General features: G+C 34.2%; 1 long non-coding RNA gene across 2 annotated transcripts; it reads right to left on the reverse strand.

Annotated features, from left to right (window-relative positions):
- Positions 1–1,085: 1,085 nt before the first annotated feature.
- LOC138911830 (uncharacterized) lies at positions 1,086–26,842 on the reverse strand. Of its 2 annotated transcripts, none has more exons than XR_011417468.1 (3): positions 26,579–26,842; positions 1,706–1,788; positions 1,086–1,641 (listed from the first exon to the last, which is right to left on the reverse strand). It is a non-coding gene; the product is annotated as an uncharacterized lncRNA (long non-coding RNA). The 2 variants fall into 2 exon arrangements; XR_011417467.1 differs by having other exon boundaries at positions 1,706–1,795.
- Positions 26,843–27,646: the final 804 nt, after the last annotated feature.

The raw sequence follows: 27,646 nt of genomic DNA on the forward strand, positions 1-27,646 counted from the left end.
GAAGATATATCCCAAAGGACGTCGAAAAATCAAGATTTTCTTAAATTCAAGATACCGGAAATATCAGAGCTGATGGAGTATAGGCGTAGTGGTAAATTATGCTTAGAAAAGCCTCATTTATCGAAATAAAATGGTTGCAAGCCTGTTGGCATGTGTTATTTTTAACAATTACTTAATAAAAAAAAATGTACCTACTGTGCGGGTGTCAAATTGAAAAAAAAAAACAACATTCAAAATTTTGTTTAATTTCAAATAATGCACAAAAAAAATTTAAATATAATACACAGACCGACAAAATGTGACATGGGTCGGTGTCCAGGCCTGCCACCATTTTATTTCGATAAATGACGCTTTTCTAAGCATAAGTTGCCACTACGCCTATAGTCCATCAGCTCTGGTATTTGCGGTATCTTTAATTTAAAAAAATTACAAGTTTTCTTCGTCTTTTGGGATATATCTTCAAGAGTGGTCAACCAATTTTGGTAATCTTTTCGGAATTAAATAGTAACATGTCTCTTATACAGGGGTGGTCAAAAGTATTTTCACAAATGTAAATGTTAACTGTACTTATATTTTGAACTAATAATATAAACTTTTGGCACCTATAGAAAGAGCACTTCAATTCCGTTTAAATGACACAAAAATCGTAAAAAATACAAGGAAAAATATTTTGAAATTTTTTTTTTTTGCAGTTATTATTAATTTTGATTGGGGAACAACTTTGCATCAAAACATTTTTGTTTTAAGCCCCAGGGAAAAAGTTGAAAATTTTATTTTAAAAAAAAACTGTTTAATTTGCTTACTTTTCAAAGGGTGCTTAATGGGTTAAGAACATTTTTTTGTCATTTAAACGGAATTGAAGTGCTCTTTCCATAGGTGCCAAAATGTTTATATTATAAGTTCAAAATATGAGTACAGTTAACATTCAAATTTGAGAAAATACTTTTGACTAGGGTTGTATGTGAAAAATCACTGTTATTGAATTATGTCACACTAAAATTCATAAACCTTTTTAGGGCATTACAAAATGTGATGCGTGTATGGCTCAATCAGTTAGTGTGTCTACAAATCCAAAGGTTCCGGGTTCAAATCCTAGAGAGGGCGACTTGCCTCAAAAAAAGTAAGTTTGTTTTAATTTCATTTAATTATTATTAACTGTATTTGATAACATAATAATTATCATAATTCCTCTAGGGACCGCGCCTATTAATTGGCTACTAAATTAGGAGAGCGTCAAGTTAGGCATCGTCAAGTACTAGTGAAATCCAATCACTTGATGGTTTAGCGATTAATTTTTAGCTTTTTCGTGAAAATATTTTTTTTAGTGTAGTCTAACAGCTGTAACCGTAAATTGGTTAACAGTCATTAGTGCAAAACTAGTAGCAAATGGATTAGTTGTTTCCGATGACAAGCATATGAAAAATGGCCAAGTTCGTTACAAGGAAATGGACATAACTTGAACTAGTTAACTTTCCTGACCCAATTAGTATTTTACTGGTCCAAAACTGATTCCGTTTCCTGCAGGGTATTTTATTCTGAAGAGAGTAACAAAATTAGTTGACCACTCACAGACCATTCATGTCTGTCTGTCTGTTTAAAGATTTCGCAGCATAAATGCAATTTTGTTGTGTTTATTTATACCTATAGAAATATTATTGGTTAAATATTAATTGTTGTTTAAGATATTACCAAAGAATTGTCTTACAGTATATAACAGTATATATATTATTGATCAGGGTCAATAGCCGAGTCGATCTAGCCATGTCCGTAAGTCTGTCTGTATGAACGCTGAGATCTCGGAAAAGAGAAAAGTGCTATTAGACTGGCGTATTAAAATTAATGAACAAAAGTGTAAATATATAACGTTTACCCTTAATAGACAATCGTGCCCCCCGCTAACTTTGAATAGTACGCAGATCCCCCAAGCTAGCGATATAACATATCTCGGCGTCCACCTCGACAGACGCCTAACCTGGCGGTGGCTCATTGAATGCAAGAAAGTACACCTCAGACTTAAAGCTAGCAGCCTACACTGGATTATAAACTTTCGATCACCCCTGCGTCTGGACTTTAAAGTTCTTCTCTACAACTCAACCCTTAAACCCATTTGGACTTACGGCTCCCAGCAACGTCGACATCACCATGGTATGTTCGGAACGAAAACATTCACAGGGATCTACCGGTTAAAGATAAAATATCAAAGCAGAAAGCGGCCTACCATAATAAGCTTACACTGCACCCAAATAATCTCGCAAGAAACCTAACACGGTTTTCGAACAGAACTCGTCTACATCGAAACGATCTGCCAGCCCAGCTATAAATATTAGGGCCCGTTAGTCGAAGCTCAGTCTACATGACTGTAATTTAAGTTTTATTCCTAAGATTTGATATACTTATTTTTAGTCTCATTATAGAGAAGATTCAATAAATAAAGAATATATATAACCAAAAAAAAAAAAAATTGCAACGTTCCTCAAATACTTTGCAATTGACTACAAAGTTATAGCCAAAAGAACAGCCTTTCCGATGTCTTTCCAGTCTCATTCCAATGGCTCTTTAATTATAGCTGCTATGTCTAACCAAACTTTTCCTCCCATTAGTGTCAGCGCCTCCCCTACTGCATTTTACCATTGATATTTTGTTTCAGTTTTTTTTTTTTTAATTAATTTTTCACTTTGCATACTGGGCCAGCCGATCTAATTTTTTACGAAAAATACGTTTTTGTTTTTTAAGAAAATGACCAAATTACTTATTTGTTGATTTTTACGGCTCTTTTTAGCAAATGAGTACTTTGCTTTTCGAGTGCCATTGAGTGCCATCCCAAAATTAGGTTATTCCTTCAAAAAAAATTTGTTGATCAATTTACTAAAAGCGTATACCGCCGACTCGATGCGGTTTTGCCTTAGTTTTTGGTAATTATAGTTTTAATTGAAGGCTTAACTCGAAGTCGATCCATTTTGATGAGCTTTGCTAAGAGAGCCCAAAAGTAAGCCGTAAGCCGAAGTGAAACTTCTTTAGGAAGTGAAACTTCTTTTGTTTTTGATAAAAAAAAAATAAAAATCAACAATAATCATTATTTTGGAGTTTTTTTTTTCCGATCAGATAATCATTATTTTTATACCCGTTACTCGTAGAGTAAAAGGGTATACTAGATTCGTGCAAAAGTATGTAACAGCTAGAAGGAAGCGTTTCCGACCCCATAAAGCATATATATTCTTGATCAGGGTCACTAGCCGAGTCGATCTAGCCATGTCCGTCTGTCCGTCTGTCCGTCTGTCCGTCTGTCTGTCTGTCTGTCTGTCTGTCCGTCTGTATGAACGCTGAGATCTCAGAAACTACAAAAGCTAGAAGGTTGAGATTTCCCACACATATTCTTTGGCTTCCTACGCAGCGCAAGTTTATTTTACCCGAGCGCCACGCCCCCTCTAACGCCCACAATCGCCCACTAACGATTTTAAAATGGGTCCTGCGCCCACATCTTTAAAGATTTCCGAGAAGTATAAATGCAATTTTGTTGTGTATATTTATACCTATCGAAATGTAGAAGACATTTTTCAAATCGGACCATTCATTAAAAAGTTATACGCAATCAAAAATTATATACCTATCTCCCTCGCACTCCCTTTAGCTGAGTTACGATTATTAGTCGGGACACCAACCCGACACAGCGTTCGCACTCCCTTTAGCTGAGTGACGGGTATTAGATAGTCAGGACAACAACCCGACTATAGCGTTCTCTCTTGTTGAGTTTTATTTTTTCCGATCAGAAATAATGATTATTTTGATGAAATAATCATTATTTTTCAGGAATATTATAAAAATTGAAAAAATAAAAATCCTGGTGAAAATGGATAGATTAACCCAAGAGGATTACTATGGTGTTTTCCTTTTTTGCGACGTTTCGACGTTCGCCAAAGACACCTTATGTCCATACTCTGTAGGACACTCATCAGGTTTTTGTGAATTGTTTTGGAATTTTTATACCCTTGCAGAGGGTATTATGATTTCAGTCAGAAGTTTGCAACGCAGTGAAGGAGACGTTTCCGACCCCATAAAGTATATATATTTTTGATCAGCATCACAAGACGAGTCGATCTAGCCATGTCCGTCTGTCCGTCTGTCCGTCTGTCCGTCTGACCGTCTGTCCGTCTGTCCGTCTGTCCGTCTGTCTGTTTCTACGCAAACTAGTCTCTCAGTTTTTGAGCTATCGGGATAAAACTTTCCCAAATGTCTTCTTTCTATTGCAGGTAGTATATATGTCGGAGTCGACCGGATCGGACAACTATATCTTATAGCTCCCATAGGAACAATCGGAAAAAAAAAACTTTAAAAAATTCTAGCTTCGGTGTTTTTTGAAATATTACCTTCTACTTTTGGGGATGTTATTTTTTAATTATTTCTGAATTTCGAATTAATTATTTAAAAAATCGGACTACTATATCATATAGCTGCCATAGGAACGATCGGAAAATTAATGGAAAAGTAATAGGAAATAAATTCTAGCTTCTTTGGTTTTTATTGTACTATCTTCTACTCTAGGATATGACTCTTTTTAAATATTTCCGAATTTCAATTTTAATTTAATCAAAATCGGACGACTATATCATATAGCTGCCATAGGAACGATCGGAAAATTAATGGAAAAGTAATAGGAAATAAATTCTAGCTTCTTTGGTTTTTATTGTATTATCTTCTACTCTAGGATATGACTCTTTTTAAATATTTCCAAATTTTAATTTTAATTTGATCAAAATCGGACGACTATATCATATAGCTGCCATAGGAACGAGCGGAAAATTAATGAGAAATATTAGAAAATTGAACATTTTTGCGATTTGTTAATTAATAGGAATGATCTGCAAGGGTATATAAGCTTCGGCTGGCCGAAGCTAGCTTCCTTTCTTGTTAAAATTGTTTTTCTTACTTCCTTCACAGTGATGATTCACAAACAGTGCCCAAACCTGTCACTTTTTTACGTAACGCATAACTATTTTTGAGCACAAGTAACCCTTGCTTTAAAAATATTTATACATGGACGTAAGTTAAAAGCTGGAGGGGGATTACACTTCAGGCATTTCAGCCCCCAAAGATTAGTAGCCTACGCTCATGTGCTTATACTCAAAGCAAAACTACTTAGGTCGTTTAGAAATATGTTATTTAAAATTGTGACAGGTTTGGGCACTGTTTGTGAATCGTCACTGTGAAGGAAGTAAGAAAATAAAGTGTCCTAAAAATTAGGGACATAAGGTGTCTTTCAATTAAAAATGCATTGTAGAAGAAAATATTTTTATTTAATTTTTAAACGCTGTTCACAAATAAAGATTTTTAATCTTTTCTGTGACTTTAAAATTTTGAATGCGCCCACCTTCTCTTGTGGTTCAGTTAGATTGATTTTTCCAAAGCGACCGTATAAAGGAGACATGTAACTATTTAATTCCGAAAAGATTACCAATGTTGGTTGACCACTCTTGAAGATATTTCCCAAAAGACGAAGAAATTTTGTGATTTTCTTAAATTAAAGATACCGCAAATACCAGAGCTGATGGACTATAGGCGTACTGGCAACTTATGCTTAGAAAAGCCTCATTTATCGAAATAAAATGGTGGCAGGCCTGGACACCGACCCATGTCACATTTTGTCGGCCTGTGTTATTTACGGTCCCTGGTAATTTTTAATTGTAATATTGTTATGTGGGATTTGAATCTGGCGGGTCTACCGCACGGCACACTCGAAGCGGGTTAAGCTATATGGCAACTCTTGATCAGTCCGCCATTTAAAATTCATAATAAAGTACTCGATTCTTTAAGGCCGCCGATGCCTGCACGAGTGGGCATCGAGTCGTTTAGCGTTCGTGAAGAGAAAAATATCATTTTGTGAAAAGACCGAGAAAACTTTGTTAAATTAAGCACTTTATGTTTAAACTTTATCCCAATAAACATTGTCAGTGAATATCACAATTCCAACAGTTATTTATGTAATGTTTTATACTTGTAAATATTTATGAAATAAACCAAATCCATGCTTCGTCCTTGAATTATTTAACCTATAATCTTCAAACTAACCTAAAACAGAAAAAAAGAGATAATGAAATGATAAACGAGAGAGGAATACTACAAGTTTCAGGTTTCACTTCACGTAGGCTTGACACACCCATTTTCTTGTTTTCTTACAAGATTGAACTTTTCAACTAACTAAAAGTAAAATTGATTAGGAAAAGGGCACTTACAATTTTTGGATGGTACCAATTTTTTTTTAAATGTAAAAAACCAATTAAAATCCAAACGAAATGAAGCGCACTTTAAAACAAAACTTTTAAAATATACTGTGCAACAAAATGAATCCTTTTTAAATTTGCCTCGATGGATGCTATATTGTTGAATTCGTTAAAAATTCCCAAGTTAAACAGCGTTTTCCGCTTTTTTTATTGTTTGAAAACACAGGTCAGCAACACTAATACTCTTTTAACCGCAGCTGAATACTTTTAGGTTTTTTGACTATGCTTTCTGGAATTTATTTCTGCCTTAAAAAAAATCATAAAGTTATTCTAAGTATGGGGTTTGAAAGGTAAAGAGTGTATCTTTTAAAAAACTTTAACATCGAATCAAACCAAGCTCCGAAAAGTTGGACAATTTCAGCATTTTTCGAACTTTGAGATCCTTTTGCAAAGAATCCTTGCGTCTGAAAACTTTTTGGAAAGCGCAGTTTATCGAGGTAAATTTGTGATAAGCATAGTGTTATTGATCAATTTTTGGAACCAAAAAATCAAGCACTTAGGATCGACGTATGCAAAAAAGTAAAGCACCATAGTAATCCTCTTTGGTTAATCTATCCATTTTCACCATGATATGTAAACATATACACATAAATATATATAAAATATAAATAAATATATAACATATATAGGGGAGTGTAGGGTAAGGTGACGAACGATTCGTTTTTTGAATGTAACTTTTGTAAAAATCAATATTTTTCAAAAGTGTAAACGCAGAAAGTTGCTTACATCTACTGAGCATATCCCTGTAAAATTCGAAATTCCAATGCAGCTAAATCCCACAGCGTTTGGCGTGAACCCTACTTTTTTTGCACTTTCAAAAGTTGTAGGGTAATGTGACGAACGATTTGTTCTTTAATGTAACTTCTCCAAAAATCAATATTTTTTAAAAGTGTAAAAGCAGAAAGTTGCTTACATTTACTGAGCATATTTCTAAAAAAATTTGGATTCGAAATTTCAACGTAGCCAAATCCCACAGCGTTTGGTGTAAACCATCCTTTTTACAAACAAAAAAATACATTTTTATACCCTTGCAGAGGGTATTATGATTTCAGTCAGAAGTTTGCAACGCAGTGAAGGAGACGTTTCCGACCCCATAAAGTATATATATTTTTGATCAGCATCACAAGACGAGTCGATCTAGCCATGTCCGTCTGTCCGTCTGTCCGTCTGTCCGTCTGTCCGTCTGACCGTCTGTCCGTCTGTCCGTCTGTCTGTTTCTACGCAAACTAGTCTCTCAGTTTTTGAGCTATCGGGATAAAACTTTCCCAAATGTCTTCTTTCTATTGCAGGTAGTATATATGTCGGAGTCGACCGGATCGGACAACTATATCTTATAGCTCCCATAGGAACAATCGGAAAAAAAAAACTTTAAAAAATTCTAGCTTCGGTGTTTTTTGAAATATTACCTTCTACTTTTGGGGATGTTATTTTTTAATTATTTCTGAATTTCGAATTAATTATTTAAAAAATCGGACTACTATATCATATAGCTGCCATAGGAACGATCGGAAAATTAATGGAAAAGTAATAGGAAATAAATTCTAGCTTCTTTGGTTTTTATTGTACTATCTTCTACTCTAGGATATGACTCTTTTTAAATATTTCCGAATTTCAATTTTAATTTAATCAAAATCGGACGACTATATCATATAGCTGCCATAGGAACGATCGGAAAATTAATGGAAAAGTAATAGGAAATAAATTCTAGCTTCTTTGGTTTTTATTGTATTATCTTCTACTCTAGGATATGACTCTTTTTAAATATTTCCAAATTTTAATTTTAATTTGATCAAAATCGGACGACTATATCATATAGCTGCCATAGGAACGAGCGGAAAATTAATGAGAAATATTAGAAAATTGAACATTTTTGCGATTTGTTAATTAATAGGAATGATCTGCAAGGGTATATAAGCTTCGGCTGGCCGAAGCTAGCTTCCTTTCTTGTTTTATATATTATTTACGGAAAGGTTTTTTTCGATACGGAAAAGAAAAAAGTAATAAGATAATACCCAAACTTACAAAAAAAAATGGTCAAAGTGCAAATTTTTTTTTAAATTAAATTAAATTGACGTCACTATTAAAAACAAGAAAGGAAGCTAGCTTCGGCCAGCCGAAGCTTATATACCCTTGCAGATCATTCCTATTAATTAACAAATCGCAAAAATGTTCAATTTTCTAATATTTCTCATTAATTTTCCGCTCGTTCCTATGGCAGCTATATGATATAGTCGTCCGATTTTGATCAAATTAAAATTAAAATTTGGAAATATTTAAAAAGAGTCATATCCTAGAGTAGAAGATAATACAATAAAAACCAAAGAAGCTAGAATTTATTTCCTATTACTTTTCCATTAATTTTCCGATCGTTCCTATGGCAGCTATATGATATAGTCGTCCGATTTTGATTAAATTAAAATTGAAATTCGGAAATATTTAAAAAGAGTCATATCCTAGAGTAGAAGATAGTACAATAAAAACCAAAGAAGCTAGAATTTATTTCCTATTACTTTTCCATTAATTTTCCGATCGTTCCTATGGCAGCTATATGATATAGTAGTCCGATTTTTTAAATAATTAATTCGAAATTCAGAAATAATTAAAAAATAACATCCCCAAAAGTAGAAGGTAATATTTCAAAAAACACCGAAGCTAGAATTTTTTTAAGTTTTTTTTTTCCGATTGTTCCTATGGGAGCTATAAGATATAGTTGTCCGATCCGGTCGACTCCGACATATATACTACCTGCAATAGAAAGAAGACATTTGGGAAAGTTTTATCCCGATAGCTCAAAAACTGAGAGACTAGTTTGCGTAGAAACAGACAGACGGACAGACGGACAGACGGTCAGACGGACAGACGGACAGACGGACAGACGGACATGGCTAGATCGACTCGTCTTGTGATGCTGATCAAAAATATATATACTTTATGGGGTCGGAAACGTCTCCTTCACTGCGTTGCAAACTTCTGACTGAAATCATAATACCCTCTGCAAGGGTATAACAACAATAAAACTGCAGCAGTAAATGTTATCTGGTATTATTATATTTTTTTTACAAATAATCAACGATAACAGTTAAAATTCTTGAATAAAAAAAGTTCGTCACAATACCCTACAAAAAGTTCGTCACGATACCCTACAAGGTAGACTTGGAGCAAAAACGGTGTCACTCTCAAACGGCGCAAAAGAAAAAAACGCGAGGTACCAAAAACTGTTGATAAAGATCTCATGTATACGTGCATATATTTGCCTGATTTTATTTTCCACTCATCTTTGCTCTGGCACTGCTGAAACACAAGTAAATTGAATGGGTTTGCTAGTTTGCGCACCACATTTTTAGCGAAAATTACCTCACGAACAAATTACGGGACTTCTTATTAATATTACTGTAAATACATTGTCGACACGAAAATGCGGTTATTCCACTACATTGTTTGGCTCATTCATTAGAGCATTTATTGGAGGCTTAGAAAGGGACCAATATATATGCTATTTTTGGGATTTGTTTGGATAAGATGGCATGTCACTTAAAATTTAGACGTTAAATTTAAACTTTATAATTCAAATAACTTTGACTGGTTAAATCATTAAGGTTGAAGGCTGTAAAATTAATAGTGTGTGTTGCCAAAAAATCAGACACTTTTACCAAGTTTTTAAATTGTTTTGGGCTGTTTAAAGTACATCTGTAATTGTTTTTAATTTTATCATACCCGGCATTAATTTTTAGGAAGGCAATTTTATATAAATTTATAGACGCAGTTATGTCTTTATATAGAAATATGCGAGTTATTTTTAGTTGGCAACGGAGTAATTAGGCCACTAAAATAATTTTTGTATTGTTCATATTTGTTTATAGCACCTTATTAGACGGAAAAGGTTTGGCAATTCAACCAAAAAAAATCAAATCAATTTTTATTATTGATCCCATTTCACAGTAGCTCTAATAAATGAGCAAAATTGTACTTTTTAGATTCAATTTTGCTCATTGCTCATCGGTTCAGGTAGTACCGTATTGAGGCATTTTACAATACCAAAAAAAAAATACCAAAAGTGCCCATCGGTTTTTACAATTTGCTCATTGATTGCTTATTGCAGCCGACATATATCTGTCTTGCTCGCACCTACGTCAAATTGTATATGCTGAGAAAAAATTGCACTAATGAATGACCCGAACAATGTAGTGGAATAACCGCATAAGGGGAGACGACTACATTTATTTGGAATTTTTGTCGTGACGTCATATATGAGATTCGACGAGTTCGTCACATTACCCTACTCGTCAAATTACCCTACACTCCCCTACACATAAATACTCATAAAATATAAATATGAGCGCAAAGCGCGGTCAGAGCGAAGAGAGGAAAGAAGAGTACAAAGAGAACGTTTGTCAGCGGTGATAGGGAAGAAGAAGATTTTCGTGACGGTCATGAATTGCTTTTACTCCGTCCCCAAAAATGCAAAACGCGCCTAAATAAATTTCACTTCAAAAACGCAAAAAACTTCATCCTTCTAACTGTCCTGGGAAAGAAATTACAGATTTTTGGCCAAAAAAATTAACTTTCTGGCCCAGTGTGCCTTGGCTAGAATAATATTAATAGCTGCGGAAATTAAAATGGAAAATTAAGCAAAGATTTATCTTTGCTAATTATTTTAATGTTTAAAAATGTCTAATTTTTAGCCTATAAGCCAAGAAATGATTGTATCAGAACTTGTTTTAAGTTTCGTAAAAACAACAATAGATTTATACCCTTGCAGAGGGTATTATAATTTCAGTCAGATGTTTGCAACGCAGTGAAGGAGACGTTTCCGACCACATAAAGTAAATATATTCTTGATCAGCACCAATAGCCGAGTCTATCTAGCCATGTCCGTCTGTCCGTTTCTATGCGAACTAGTCTCTCAGTTTTAAAGCTATCGCGATGAAACTTTCCCGAAAGTCTTCTTTCTATTGCAGGTAATACAATTGTCGGAGCGAGCCGGATCGGACCACTATATCTTAAGGCTCCCATAGGAATATTCAAACAAATATAAGAAATTCATTGTAACTGAAGTAGGCGTTTTGATTTTTGACAACTTAAAAACAAAACTTAAATAGGCACGCTGAATCTGGAATCCCTGGAACTGCACCGAGTGAGCATTAAACTATAGGTATTTACTTTATCTGCAAGGGTATATAAGTTTCGGCTGGCCGAAGCTAGCTTCCTTTCTTGATCCCTATGCAAACTCGCTGTCTCGCTCTTACCTAGATGATTATTCCATTTTTGTGTTCTGTGTATACAAAAAGTAAAAAGATATCAGTACTATCATGAATTTGAGTTTAAGCGAATCTCACTTCCTTAGTCAGCTGCAATGCACACACACGCACATATATGTAGTGACTCTGCAGTTCCATTCAGCGTCTTTTTGGCAGTAAATCACTTCTAAAAATTGAGCACTAAGCACTCAATCACTAGTGAATTTGTATTAAAAATTTTAGCATGGGCATGTCCTAGGGGCTTATCCTAATTCATCACCAAATTTTGGCGCCTATTCGGCGCTACTTTAGCGCCTAAATATCACCCAAAATCTTCAGCAAAGAGAGAAATTTGCATCACCTTCATCACCCATTACTGCCTATTTTCATCTCCTATTCACTGCCCATTTTCATCACCGCCCATTTATATTAAAAATATATTGAATTTCATCGCCTTTATCAAAAGGTTTATTTCTTTTCAATTCATTTTACTACGTCATTTTTGTTAAAATGTTTTAATACTTTTACATTAAGTTAATAGATTGTTACAAACTACTGTGACTTGTAGGGGTCTTCGGTACGTTTAACATGGCTTCCGGAGTCTTGGTGAGCACCCTTCTTCGCATCCTCTCTGGAGGCACAGCAGGCTCCACCTCACCAATGAATTTAAAAAATATATATTTTTATAATATTAGAATATTAGACTAACAGAAGAATAACATCCTTCTGGGCTGTAGGACAAAATGTTCTCATCTGAAATTATATTGTTTATGCACCTTGTACAATCAGCTTGACCTATAAATACTAGAAATAAAGCATACAAATTCTAAAAATGAGAAGCTGTAATAATTTAGACAAGACAAAGTTTTAATACCCTTGAAAAGTAATTGCCTAATAATGTAATCTCGATTAATAGCACTTTTGTTTGAACTCGAAAACAACTTATTACAGTAAGAACGCAATTGAAAAACGCGGAACAACGGAGCCTGCCTTCGAGAAATAGAAAAAGAATACTGAGCGAGAAAAACAACATTTGCAATTTTAATCTCTCTTGTTATACCCTTGTAGAGGGTATTATAATTTCAGTCAGATGTTTGCAACGCAGTGAAGGAGACGTTTCCGACCACATAAAGTATATATATTCTTAATCAGCATCAATAGCCGAGTCCATCTAGCCATGTCCGTCTGTCCGTTTCTATGCGAACTAGTCTCTCAGTTTTAAAGCGACCGCGATGAAACTTTCCCGAAAGTCTTCTTTCTATTGCAGGTAGTACATATGTCGGAGCGAGCCGGATCGGACCACTATATCTTAAGGCTCCCATAGGAAAATTCAAACGAATATAAGAAAATTCATTTTAACTTTGTAGGAAGTAGGCGTTTTGATTCTTGACTACTTAAAAACAAAATTGGAATTTCTGGAACTGCACCGAGTAAGCATTACTTTCAGGGACCGTAAATAACAGTTATTTGTGATTTTTATTTTAAAAGGCCTACTGAGATTTGTACAAGTTTAAATCAACAATTTAACTGATTTTTATGCACTTTATAGACATGAACAAATAACAGTTAATTTGCTTTCCAGATTTGTTGAAATGCATAAACTTTGTGGACAAAAGTAAAAAGAACGTTATTTTTGACGTTTTAAACCAAATATCGCAGTAGTCTTTTTAAAATAAAAATCACAAATAACTGTTATTTACGGTCCCTGATTACTTTATCTACAAGGGTATATAAGCTTCGGCTGGCCGAAAGTAGCTTCCTTTCTTGTTTTTCTTTTCCCTTTGTCACGATCGCGCTTGCCTAATTGTCTCTGGAGCCGTTTCGGTCGGCTCCGTCGCACAGTGGTGCCTTTTAACTTTTTTTGGTAATAAATCATAACTTTTGAACTAGTGAAGATAATTGAACGATGTAAACGGCAAATGATAAATAATTGATCCACCTTTCAAATTATTGCTTGAGACAGGGAGTGGGCGTGGCAGAGGCGTACTTACAAATCGGCAAAGTCAGAATTTAAAAACAAATCCATTTTTTTCCACCAAAAAAAAATTTTTTTCTAAAAAGTTTTTGTTTTTTTTAGTTTTTTTTTTATGTTGTAATTTTAAAAAATTATTACAAAAAAAAAAAATTTAGGTTTTAAAAAAATTTTTTATTAATGTTGTTTTTTTTTTTATATATTTCATGTTTTTTGAAATAATGGTCACAATTTAGTAAACTTGGTAAATCCAATAGACCTAACATTTCTGGACTATAATTACTAGATTCTAACTCTGTGACAAGGTTGTGATTCCATGACCTTAAAATACAGTTTGCATTCGCACATACTAAATTCAATGCTTAGGCAGCGTAAGTTGTTTTGAGCTGGCAAAAGTGCCTATTTTGTTTCTGTATTACTTTTAAACGTAATTTTTTACAGTAACATGATGTATACCAAAATTTAAGGAATCTCAAGGGCTATACAGTTTGGAAATCGTTAAAACCGTTTTTGAGAAAAATAAAAAAGGCTAAAAAAAAATTTGTTTTGAGCATATCTTTTTATACCCGTTACTCGTAGAGTAAAAGGGTATATTAGATTCGTGCAAAAGTATGTTTCCGACCCCATAAAGTATATATATTCTTGATCAGGGGCACTAGCCGAGTCGATCTAGCCATGTCCGTCTGTCCGTCTGTCCGTCTGTATGAACGCTGAGATCTCAGAAACTACAAAAGCTAGAAGGTTGAGATTTTCCACACATATTCTTTGGCTTCCTACGCAGCGCAAGTTTATTTTAGCCGAGCGCCACGCCCCCTCTAACGCCCACAATCGCCCACTAACGATTTTAAAATGGGTCCTGCGCCCACATCCTTAAAGATTTCCGAGAAGTATACATGCAATTTTGTTGTGTATATTTATACCTATGGAAATGTAGAAGACATTTTTCATATCGGACCATTCATTAAAAAGTTATACGCAATCAAAATTTATATATCTATCTCCCTCGCACTCCCTTTAGCTGAGTTACGATTATTAGTCGGGACACCAACCCGAGTACAGCGTTCGCACTCCCTTTAGCTGAGTGACGGGTATTAGATAGTCATGACACCAACACGACTATAGCGTTCTCTCTTGTTAAATATTACATTTACACAAATTACATACAGAAGACGCTTAAAGCATTTTAAAATACCTTTCAAACTTACAGCACAAGTCTGTAGCTTCAGTAGTTTAGAAGTTACGGCCTTCCGTATTTTAGCTTTTATAACTGTTTTTCCGCTAAACTAGCGGGATTTTTCCAAAAGTGGTAGAACTAAAGTTTCTTATATCGAGCTGTTGAACATAATATCAAATTTTCAGGACTTTAACACAATGTTTTGGACAAATCTTTCACCTCCTTCAGGAGCGAGAATAATAAGGCTACTGGCAGAGCTAACTCTAGAGCATGCGACATAAAATTGTCCATGAGAGCAGCAATCTTCTCTAAGATCTAGTCCAGCCAGCTTCAAAGTCTGCCCCTGCAGACTTTTGCAAAGCAAACTTTTAGAGGGAATTGTAGCCTTTTAAACTGAAACGGCAGACTGGATGGTATTAATGGGATCCTGGGTATAAACACTGTTTTCACCTTCGCGCATCCCGTAAATAATGTTGCTTCGATTATATTCTTATGAAGACCTTTTATCTGCAATCGTGTCCCATTGCATAACTTTAGGGGACTTAAATTTCTCTATAACATTACGGGTGCTACAATCCTAAGAGACAGATTATGCTGATGAATTCCTGGAGGATTCAAAGAATTTAAAAATTCAACAGGGTAATAACAGCATTATCAGCATCAGGAACAGAGTCGACCGATTTATAGAAGACCATCATTCTAAACCATCAAATGAGTTTAGCAATAAATTATTAATAGTGGTTGCTCTTTAATTTTTCGTTGTCAAAATGGCGCGCTCAGATAGCCAATCTAAGCTTTTACTTGATATGTTAGAAATGTCAGGAAATATTTTGGATGTAAGATCTTGAACGTTTTTGACTACATTTCCTAAGCGTGATGTTATAACTATTTTTCCATCAACTGTTGGATGGACGCCATTCCCAATTTTTAAAAGAGTTTCGGCAAAAATTCCTGCAGAGCGCTAGTTTTTTTATCTGTGGCCATAAAAATTAAGATTTTAAACAGGCCTTTATTTCGTCAGCTCTTGCACCTCGTGGCACAACAGGAAGGGTTTGGCGAAAGTCTCCAGCTAGCAGGACTGTAATACCACCCATCAACATAGTATTCTCATTAGTATCTTGCAGGGTTCTATTTATGGCTTCAAGCCCACCTTTATGTGACATGGTGCACTCATCCCAAACAATAAACTTACAATCCTTAAACACCGCAGTCATATTACATTGCTTTGAAATAGAGCAATGAGGTGTTTCTAAATTAACTAAATCCAAAGGAAGTTTAATATGTATAATAATAAAATAGCCCTCTTCTAATTGCCTGCTTCTCACTCCCAAAAATCGAATTGTGGCAAAGGAGAGCAAGTGTATTTTTTGCATACGCCTCTTCTAATACTTGCGATATTAATTTGTTAAATCGTCGATGAAAATATATATCATCTTTTTTGAGATTCCTTAAAAACATATATTAAATTCAGATTGTTTAAACAAATATAAAAAATGAATGTGATCCAAGTAAAATTGGTGAACTTGTATATTTTTTTTTATCAGTTACAATGTTATCAATGCAATTTTAATTTGCGCACAAATATGTATACGAACTAACTTATTATTTTCCAATTCCACATTTGATTGATAACACTATGCAGCATCAAAAATTAACCTCGATGAATGCTATATTTTTGGATTCGTTACGAATTCCCAAGTTAAACTGCGTTTTCCAAAGAGTTCCCCGACGCAAGGATTCTTAGCAAAAGGACCTCAAAGTTTGAAAAATGCTGAAATTGACCAACTTTGCGGAGCTCTCAGAGGCAAATGGATGCATGGCTTGGTTCGAAGTTAAAGTTTTTTAAAAGATACACCCTTTATCTTTCAAACCCCATACATAAAATAATTTTAGGATTTTTTTTAAGGCAGAAATAAATTCCAAAAAACATAATAATAAGTTAATAAGTACACGTGCGTGTACAAATGTTTTCGTTTCATTGAAAACAACAAATTTAAAAACAACTAATCCAATCAAGTTTACATTTGTGCGCAAATTAAAATTGTATTGATAATATTGTCACTGATAGAATGTATAAAAATTCACTCAGTAGCGGATCTAGGATTTTGTTGTGGGGGGTAATATCAGAACAAATTTTTTGTTGCATACTTTTTGAATACCAAAATTTTTTTCATTTTTCACGCGGATGGGGGGATATCACCCATATCCGCGCATGAATTCACTACTTTTACTTAGATCACATTCATTTAATTTATAGCTCTGCCAGTAGCCTTCCGATTCTCACTCTTGAAGGATCTCCTAGAAAGGTTGTTTACGCAAAGGTTTGCAAAAAACGCGCTAATAAGAAATAAGAAAGTCTTGACAACCTAATTTCCTACATCCAAAACTAATTTTAAGCGAACGAAGTCGCTCCGGGTATAGCTGGTATTTCATATTGCCGCAGAGTAACGGGATCTTGGGAAGTTCACAATGATAAGTCCAGACAATGGAGAAAATTCACTGCGTTTACAACGAAAATGACATTCCATATTGTTATATATACGCAAGCCGAGTGATGTGATATGATTGTTTTATTTTTAAGAAAAAGTATTTTGACAACCACACGAGGAGGTGGGCGCATTCAAAATTTTAAAGTCACAGCAAAGTTTAAAAATCTTCATTTGTAAACAGCGTTTAAAAATTAAAAAAAAAATATTTTCTTCTACAATGCATTTTTAATTTAAAGACTCCTTAGTCCCTAATCTTTAGGACACTCATCAGGCTTTTGTGAATTGTTTTGGAATTTTTAAAATTGTTTGTCTTACTTCCTTCACAGTGACGATTCACAAATAGTGCCCAAACCTGTCACAATTTTAAATATCATAATTCTAAACGATCTAAGTAGTTTTGCTTTGGGTATTAGCACATGAGCGTGGCCTACTAATCTTTGGGGGCTTAAATGCCTGAAGTGTAATCCCCCCCAGCTTTTAACTTACGCCCATGTATAAATATTTTTAAAGCAAGGGTCACTTGTGCTCAAAAATAGTTATGAGTTACGTAAAATAGTGATAGGTTTGGGCACTGTTTGTGAATCGTCACTGTGAAGGAGGAGGAACAAATTTAAACATTCCAAAACAATTAACAACAAGAAAGGAAGCTAGCTTCGGCCAGCCGAAGCTTATATACCCTTGCAGATCATTCCTATTAATTCACAAATCGCAAAAATATTAAATTTTCCAATATTTCTCATTAATTATCCGATCGTTCCTATGGCAGCTATATGATATAGTCGTCCGATTTTGATCAAATTAAAATTGAAATTCGGAAATATTTAAAAAGAGTCATATCCTAGAGTAGAAGATAATACAATAAAAACCAAAGAAGCTAGAATTTATTTCCTATTACTTTTCCATTAATTTTCCGATCGTTCTTATGGCAGCTATATGATATAGTAGTCCAATTTTTAAAATAAATAATTCAAAATTCAGAAATAACATCCCCAAAAGTAGAAGTTAATATTTCAAAAAACACCGAAGCTAGAATTTTTTAAAGTTTTTTTTCCGATCCTTCTTATGGGAGCTATAAGATATAGTTGTCCGATCCGGTCGGTTCCGACATATATACTACCTGCAATAGAAAGAAGACTTTTGCGAAAGCTTCGTCGCGATAGCTGAAAAACTGAGAGACTAGTTTGCGTAGAAACAGACAGACGGACAGACGGTCGGACAGACGGACATGGCTAGATCGACTCGTCTTGTGATGCTGATCAAGAATATATATACTTTATGGGGTCGGAAACGTCTCCTTCACTGCGTTGCAAACTTCTGACTGAAATCATAATACCCTCTGCAAGGGTATAAAAACCTGATGAGTGTCTTAAAACTTAAGGACACCTTATGTCCTTTTGATCAAAAATACATTGTAGAAAAAAATATTTTTATTTAATTTTTAAACGCTGTTCACAAATAAAGATTTTTAAACTTTTCTGTGACTTTTAAATTTTGAATGCTCCCACCTCCTCGTGTGGTTGAGTTAGATTGAATTTTCCAAAACGACCGTATATAAGAGACATGTTACTATTTAATTCCGAAAAGATTACCAAAATTGTTTGACCACTCTTGAAGATATATCCCAAAAGTCGAAGAAAATTTGTGGCAACTTATGTTTAGAAGAGCCTCATTTATTAAAATAAAATGGTGTCGGCCTGTGTAGTCTAACAGTCGACTTATCATCTCCAGAATTTAAGTCTTTTGCGTTCAACTCGAATCCTAATGGTTCTCAAGCTGATCTGGAGTATGCTGTCGTAGTGGTCGTGCACTTCTAGCGATGCTCTGCGCTATGCTCGTCGGACTGGCGTGGGTTCTTTCTAGAAACAAGAAAATAAGTGCACTGTCTGAAACTAGTTGAATGTACCTAAAAGAGTTGAAACCGATTATACCCTCTACTGAGTTACTCAAGAGGAACTAATCTTCAAACGATCGCGGATTTAGGGAGGCTTGGATGTTGTTCTTCACCCACCCCTCCATGATAACCCGTACATTATGTTGGGTTACCCCATATCTGATTATAAATTAAAGACTAATACCCCTCAAACTTCATGTTGTTCTGGTGACGATCCATTTCCGAAATTAAATTTGCGCGATCATTTTGTTGCACGATTATTAAATTTCATTTATTTCACAATAGCAGTTACTCTTAACAAACTCCTTTACAGGCTGCTCTGATGCATTTTACGCCCAGGCTAATATTATACCTTTATTCGATAGACTTCAAGAAATATCAAATTCATTTTAGCGGTATATGACCGGAATTGACTGACTGACTTATTTCTACATTATTACAAATAAGTGCATTTAAGCAAAATTAATTAAGGAAATTTAGGAATATCTCTAAAGATTATAAAATGAAAGACCGATTTTTAGGGGGATACGACCACAGCCTAAACCATAAGAGCTAGAGCAGCCAAATTTTTTAACAGTATTCCATTGGGGCCGTAGGCGCCCACTAAGGTCCGACATGTCCCCCCAGTGGCCCCAAACAGCTCCAATATCCATATTTAGAGCAAAAAATCATTAGATTTACTAAAGCTTAGCTTCTAAAGTGGTTGGAATTTCGAAATTTTGATTTTGCAGAATTTTAGGTCTTGAAAGGGCCTAATTAGAAATCTAAAAGAAATTTCGATATCCCCCATAATTTGGGGGCTACATTTAAAATTAACTTTTCGATTTAAAAAATCTAAACCGCTGCTCCGATCGAGATGATTTTTTGGTAAATGGTTATTCTATGGCCCAAATGCTTAAGTTTAATTTTTTTAATTTTTAACATTTTTTTAAAAGTATTTTTACCGAATTTGTTTAGATTTTTCATTTTGTAGCAGAAGTAAGAGCCTTATTTAATTTCCACAATGGAAGAAGATAAAAAATTACTACAAATTCTGTAAACAAAGCCAAAATGTTTCCAATTTAAATATCTTAAGATTCGAACTTTAGCCCAAAAACGTATTTATATTTGGATATGTTTTGATTTGTACAATACATGTAGGGGAGAGTGGGGGAATTTCGTCACAGGGGCAATTTCGTCACCTGCAATATCTCGGAATCCATAAGTCGTAAAAATATATAATTTTTTTGTTTTAGTCCTTCAAGACGGCCAGACACAACCAATGCATTTGTTTTGCACAGAAGGCCAAGATAATTAAGCTATAATATTAAATGTGTTTTAACAGTTCAAAAGCTACATTTAGTGCTCGACGAAATTTTTTCTGTATGCCACAATTCAAAAGGAATAAGATACACGATTTTTTATATAATACACAGTGCTATAATGTGCATTTCTGCGTCAGTGATTTTTAACTTCGCGCCTAATTTCGCAAGAAAAATAATTATTTCTAAAAAAGTACGGTCTGGGGAAATTTCGCCACCTTACGCTAAGGGTAAATTCGCACCTATTTTAAATACATATTTTTATATTTGACGAGCTGGCTAACGAACAGACTACCAGCAGCAGCAACAAATATAGGACGTCAACAAAAATGGTACGCTTGATCTGTGTAGCATATTTTCAGGCGTTAAACTCCCTACATTTTTCAGGTGACGAAATTGCCCCGGTGGTGTGGTGATTTTACCCCCCTGTGTGGTGAGATTGCCCCAGTATATTGGTTTTACATTTTATTTTTTTATAAATCACCAAGCTAATTAAAAAAATAGGGGAATGTCACATTTTAAAGCTTGGTGCTAACCGCATTCAACAATAAATATAGAAATATGATAACGTGTCTCAAGATGGACAAAAAATAGCTTTAAAAAATGCTGACGAAATTCCCCCACTCTCCCCTACAATACAATACATACACACAATGTGTGTGTATGTTTCTACTTGAAAGTCGATAATGTGTTTAATTTTAATAATTACACTGTGCAGCATTTTTAGTCAAAAAACATAAAAGTGTACAGATGCGGTCAAAATGGTAGTAGTGTTGCCGCCCTGTGTATTTAAAAGTTTGTTGTTGTAATTGACCTTTTCCTGGTAATATTGTATTGATTATAATTATACCCGTTACTCGTAGAGTAAAAGGGTATATTAGATTCGTGCAAAAGTATGTAACAGGTAGAAGGAAGCGTTTCCGACATTATAAACTATATATATTCTTGATCCGGATCACTAGCCGAGTCGATCTAGCCATGTCCGTCTGTCCGTCTGTCTGTCCGTCTGTCTGTCCGTCTGTCTGTCTGTATGAACGCTGAGATCTCGGAAACCATAAAAGCTAGAAGATTGACATTTTGCATGCAGATTCTAGGAGTTCCTACGCAGCGCAAGTTTGTTTCAAAAAAGTGCCACGCCCCCTCCAACGCCCACAATCGCTAATATACGATTTTAAAAATTTCAATATTTCGGAAAAGTAAAAATGCAGTTTTATTGTGTTTATCAATACCTATCGAAATGTAGAAGAAAGTTTTTAAATCGGACCATTCGTTAAAAAAGTTACGGCAGATCAAAGTTTAACCCACGAGTTAAGCCAATTATCTCCATCTCCTTCGCTCTCCCTTTAGCTGAGTAACGGGTATCTGATAGTCGGGGCACCCGACTATAGCGTTCTCTCTTGTTTTACTATTAGACTAATTGGATAAGAAAAAATTACAACATCAAACTTTTAAAAACACAAGGCGGCAACACTGATACTATTTTGACCGCAGCTTTATGTTTTTCAGTTTTTTGACTATGTTTTTTGGAATTTATTTCTGCCTTAAAAAAATCCTAAAATTATTTTATGTATGGGGTTTGAAAGATAAAGGGTGTATCTTTTAAAAAACTTTAACTTCGAACCAAGCCATGCATCCATTTGCCTCTGAGAGCTCCGCAAAGTTGGTCAATTTCAGCATTTTTCGAACTTTGAGGTCTTTTTGCTAAGAATCCTTGCGTCGGGGAACTCTTTGGAAAACGCAGTTTAACTTGGGAATTCGTAACGAATCCAAAAATATAGCATTCATCGAGGTTAATTTTTGATGCTGCATAGTGTTATCAATCAAATGTGGAATTGGAAAATAATAAGTTAGTTCGTATACATATTTGTGCGCAAATTAAAATTGCATTGATAACATTGTAACTGATAAAAAAAAATATACAAGTTCACCACTTTTACTTGGATCACATTCATTTTTTATATTTGTTTAAACAATCTGAATTTAATATATGTTTTTAAGGAATCTCAAATAAGATGATATATATTTTCATCGACGATTTAACAAATTAATATCGCAAGTATTAGAAGAGGCGTATGCAAAAAATACACTTGCTCTCCCTTGCCACAATTCGATTTTTGGGAGTGAGAAGCAGGCAATTAGAAGAGGGCTATTTTATTATTATACATATTAAACTTCCTTTGGATTTAGTTAATTTAGAAACACCTCATTGCTCTATTTCAAAGCAATGTAATATGACTGCGGTGTTTAAAGATTGTAAGTTTATTGTTTGGGATGAGTGCACCATGTCACATAAAGGTGGGCTTGAAGCCATAAATAGAACCCTGCAAGATACTAATGAGAATACTATGTTGATGGGTGGTATTACAGTCCAGCTAGCTGGAGACTTTCGCCAAACCCTTCCTGTTGTGCCACGAGGTGCAAGAGCTGACGAAATAAAGGCCTGTTTAAAATCTTAATTTTTATGGCCACAGATAAAAAAACTAGCGCTCTGCAGGAATTTTTGCCGAAACTCTTTTAAAAATTGGGAATGGCGTCCATCCAACAGTTGATGGAAAAATAGTTATAACATCACGCTTAGGAAATGTAGTCAAAAACGTTCAAGATCTTACATCCAAAATATTTCCTGACATTTCTAACATATCAAGTAAAAGCTTAGATTGGCTATCTGAGCGCGCCATTTTGACAACGAAAAATTAAAGAGCAACCACTATTAATAATTTATTGCTAAACTCATTTGATGGTTTAGAATGATGGTCTTCTATAAATCGGTCGACTCTGTTCCTGATGCTGATAATGCTGTTATTACCCTGTTGAATTTTTAAATTCTTTGAATCCTCCAGGAATTCATCAGCATAATCTGTCTCTTAGGATTGTAGCACCCGTAATGTTATAGAGAAATTTAAGTCCCCTAAAGTTATGCAATGGGACACGATTGCAGATAAAAGGTCTTCATAAGAATATAATCGAAGCAACATTATTTACGGGATGCGCGAAGGGGAAAACAGTGTTTATACCCAGGATCCCATTAATACCATCCAGTCTGCCGTTTCAGTTTAAAAGGCTACAATTCCCTCTAAAAGTTTGCTTTGCAAAAGTCTGCAGGGGCAGACTTTGAAGCTGGCTGGACTAGATCTTAGAGAAGATTGCTTCTCTCATGGACAATTTTATGTCGCATGCTCTAGAGTTAGCTCTGCCAGTAGCCTTATTATTCTCGCTCCTGAAGGATCTTCTAAAAATGTTGTTTACACAGAGGTTTTAAAGCAATCTACTCAAAACTAATTTTAAGCGAACGAAGTCGCGCCGGGTACAGCTAGTTATTAATATAATTCTAATCAAGGTGAAAAATTAATGTAAAAACCAAAATACTGAAACAAAATATCAATGGTAAAATGCAGTAATATGGAATTGCCTTCCTTAATGTCTTTTCTTAAATTAGTCGAATATATAAAGCAAAACATTGCTTCGCATAAATATTAATTTCCCTTATAAGAGTTGTCTACAGTGGATACCTTCTAGAAACCCCCATATTAGCTAAATCGCAAAGTGTATTTGGTTTTTTATTTACCCCTTCATTACCTAAACAAAAATATTTTCTCTAACTTCATAAATCTTAACCAAAATAATCATATTGGTTTTTGGAGAGCTATCTTTTAGAGAAAGAGGTATGTTTAAGCAATTTTTGGGTGTATTTTTTTAAGAAACAAGCTAATTTTTAGATTTACACGCTTATCGATTCGAAATTTAACAAGAAAGGAAGCTAGCTTCGGCCAGCCGAAGCTTATATACCCTTGCAGATCATTCCTATTAATTAACAAATCGCAAAAATGTTCAATTTTCTAATATTTTTCATTAATTTTCCGATCGTTCCTATGGCAGCTATATGATATAGTCGTCCGATTTTGATCCAATTAAAATTGAAATTCGGAAATATTTAAAAAGAGTCATATCCTAGAGTAGAAGATAATACAATAAAAACCTAAGAAGCTAGAATTTATTTCCTATTACTTTTCCATTAATTTTCCGATCGTTCCTATGGCAGCTATATGATATAGTAGTCCGATTTTTTAAATAATTAATTCGAAATTCAGAAATATTTAAAAAATAACATTCCCAAAAGTAGAAGGTAATATTTCAAAAAACACCGAAGCTAGAATTTTTTAAAGTTTTTTTTTTCCGATCCTTCCTATGGGAGCTATAAGATATAGTTGTCCGATCCGGTCGGCTCCGACATATATACTACCTGCAATAGAAAGAAGACTTTTGGGAAAGTTTTATCCCGATAGCTCAAAAACTGAGAGACTAGTTTGCGTAGAAACAGACAGATGGACAGACGGACGGACAGACGGACAGACGGACATAGCTAGATCGACTCGTCTTGTGATGCTGATCAAGAATATATATACTTTATGGGGTCGGAAACGTCTCCTTCACTGCTTTGCAAACTTCTGACTGAAATCATAATACCCTCTGCAAGGGTATAATTACATGCTCAATCCAGTATGACATTCTATATTTAAACAATATGTTTTGGATTAATTTGTTTCTGTTCTGTGCAGCTGATAACTTACGCAATCAATAAGAATTTTAGAAATTTTTTTGCATGTTTTTTTTTATATATTTTAAGTAGCCTGCATAGGACAATAAACTGTTGTTTTTGCGGAAAATAAGAAAAAAGTTATGATAAAATCTTTTCTCGGCTATAGGCTAAAAATAAGGAATTTGTAAATTTAAAATAATTAGCAAATATAAATTCTAAATTCAATATTCATAGAAAAAAGCCGAGAACTTGTTAAAACAAATTCGATATTTTAAAAACTTTTTACAAAAACCGATTGTAAAAAAAAAATATTATTTTTGTGGGGGCAATGGTTAAACATTTTTTTTTTAAATCTTAATTTGTTTTTATTTTTAAGAAATTAAAAATTTAAACGGAGATACAGATTTCACTAGTTTACAGCCGAAATGCTCCCCAGCAATTGATGGCAAATTCTGTTAGATTTGGATCCCTAGATCACGAAAATAGCACTAAATTTTTTTTCGATGGCACAGTTTTTTTTAAAGATTTTTTAAAGTTTGAAATGTTAAATTTCGGACTTTTTTCGAATTTCTTCTTATATCTCGGCAGATATCCACTCGGTTGGGCCAGTTTTAGTTTTATTTTAAAGTCAAGATCAGAGCTTAACTTTGCCATACAGATCAATACGATTGGATGAGTAATGGCAGCGCAGAAGCTTGACAAAGATGAAAAATGAGTTTTTTGGTCGACTTTAAGTCGGCTGTACATATCGTAAAAACTCGAAATAAATCCGTTGAAAAATCATATCGAGTACAAACATAAAGTTTGCATCCTACCAAATAAAACAAGCCGGATATGGCCCAAATCCATGGAAAACTGGATTTATGGTGGATTTTTAAAGTTTGGATTTTTCCACTTTTTTCGGTTGACAGAGTCCAAATTTAAGATTTATCATAGGCGGCGACATGTAAACAAAAACAATTGGTGCTGGCAGCCGGGTCACTCAATAGCTAAATCAGATATTTAAAAGCTAGAAAATTATTAAAGTGAATTTAATTTTTTAATTAAGGTTACTTTTTTCATAAGAATGAACTATCCAAATGGATAGTACTTAGTTAAAAATACTCACAGTCATAACGCAAGCAATTTTATATTTTTAAAGCAATTTTCAGAAATTAAATTTATTTTATAATTTTCTAGCTTTTAAATTTAGCTATTTTTTGACCCGGCTGCCGTCACCACTCATTTTTGTTTACATGTCGCCGCCTATGATAAATCTTAAATTTGGACTCTGTCAACCGAAAAAAGTGGAAAAATCTGAACTTTAAAAATCCACAATAAATCCAGTTTTCCATGGATTTGGGCCATATCCGGCTTGTTTTATTCGGTAGGATGTAAACTTTAAGTTTGTACCCATTATGATTTTTCAACGGATTTATTTCGAGTTTTTACGATATATACAGCCGACTTACAGACGACCAAAAAACTCATTTTTCATTTTTGTCGAGCTTCTGCGCTGCCATTACTCATCCAATCGTATTGATCTGTATGGCAAAGTTAAGCTCTGATCTATTGACTTTAAAATAAAACTAACTAGGTACATAGTGCGGTGAACACGAGTTCGAAACACAAAAAAAAAAGATATGGATCATTACAATCCACCAGTAAAATAATTTAATATGCATTTTTGAAGCTTGCCGCAACGGTGTTTTTTTTGGCTTACAGCTGTTAACTGACACAACTGGGCTCTAACAGGGCTGTAACATCCGTTTTTCCCAACGTAAAAAATCGATATATAAACGAACTATTGATTGATTTTTTTTTTGATGGTCTTGTTAGTTGACTTAAAGATGTATCTTTAAGTATAAGTCATAAAACTAATTTCGGTTTTTAGGCGTGTATTTTTAACGAAGCCATTTATGCCAGCATTTTTGCATTTTTTCTAACTTTTTCAACTTTGGCGAAATGTAGCTTCTAAACTAATGAATGGAACTCACTGCAATGTAAAAAAAAGTTGGAGGGCGTTCTATTACCTGTAAAATGAGTATTTTATGGTTGAAATCGGTTAACCACACCTCAAGTTGAAAATTAAAAAAATGTCAAAAACGTTTTTTACACTAAAAAAAAATTGGATCCATAAAAAAATTTTAAGTGTAATTTTCTTAATCAGGAAGACGTACCTTTCCGGAAAACAAAGGTTTCCTTCATGGTTTGAATGATTTGAATGTTTAGTTTTTTTTAATACTTTCAATGCTATTTTTATTTTAAAACACAAAAATCTATAAGAAAATGTTTTCGATCTGTGTTAGAAATGTAAATGCAATTTTTGTATGCAAAAGGATATCAGTATTATCATTAATTGGAATTTAAGCGAATCTAATTTCCTTGGTCAGCGGCAATGCACACACGCACATTTCTAGGGATTGTGTTTATAAAAAATGCTTCAATGCTATTTGTATTTTAAAACACAAAAATCTATAAGAAAATGTCTTCGATCTGTTGTAGAAATGTAAATGCAATTTTTGTATGCAAAAGGATATCAGTATTATCATTAATTGGAATTTAAGCGAATCTAACTTCCTTGGTCAGCGGCAATGCACACACACGCACATTTCTAGGGATTCCCACCGGGAAAGTGAGAAGGTGGTTCTTTGTGTGCTGAAAATCCTGTTCCTTTTAGCAGAAAGTGTTGGAAATCCTGTTTCTTTCAGCAGGCGACGGTGTAGGGAAAATGTAAATTCCCTAGGAAAACCACATAGAAACCTCATTTCCCCCTTACTTTTTGTGTCAC

This window comes from Drosophila takahashii, chromosome 2L, assembly GCF_030179915.1.
Source record: "Drosophila takahashii strain IR98-3 E-12201 chromosome 2L, DtakHiC1v2, whole genome shotgun sequence".
Lineage (NCBI taxonomy): Eukaryota > Metazoa > Arthropoda > Insecta > Diptera > Drosophilidae > Drosophila > Drosophila takahashii.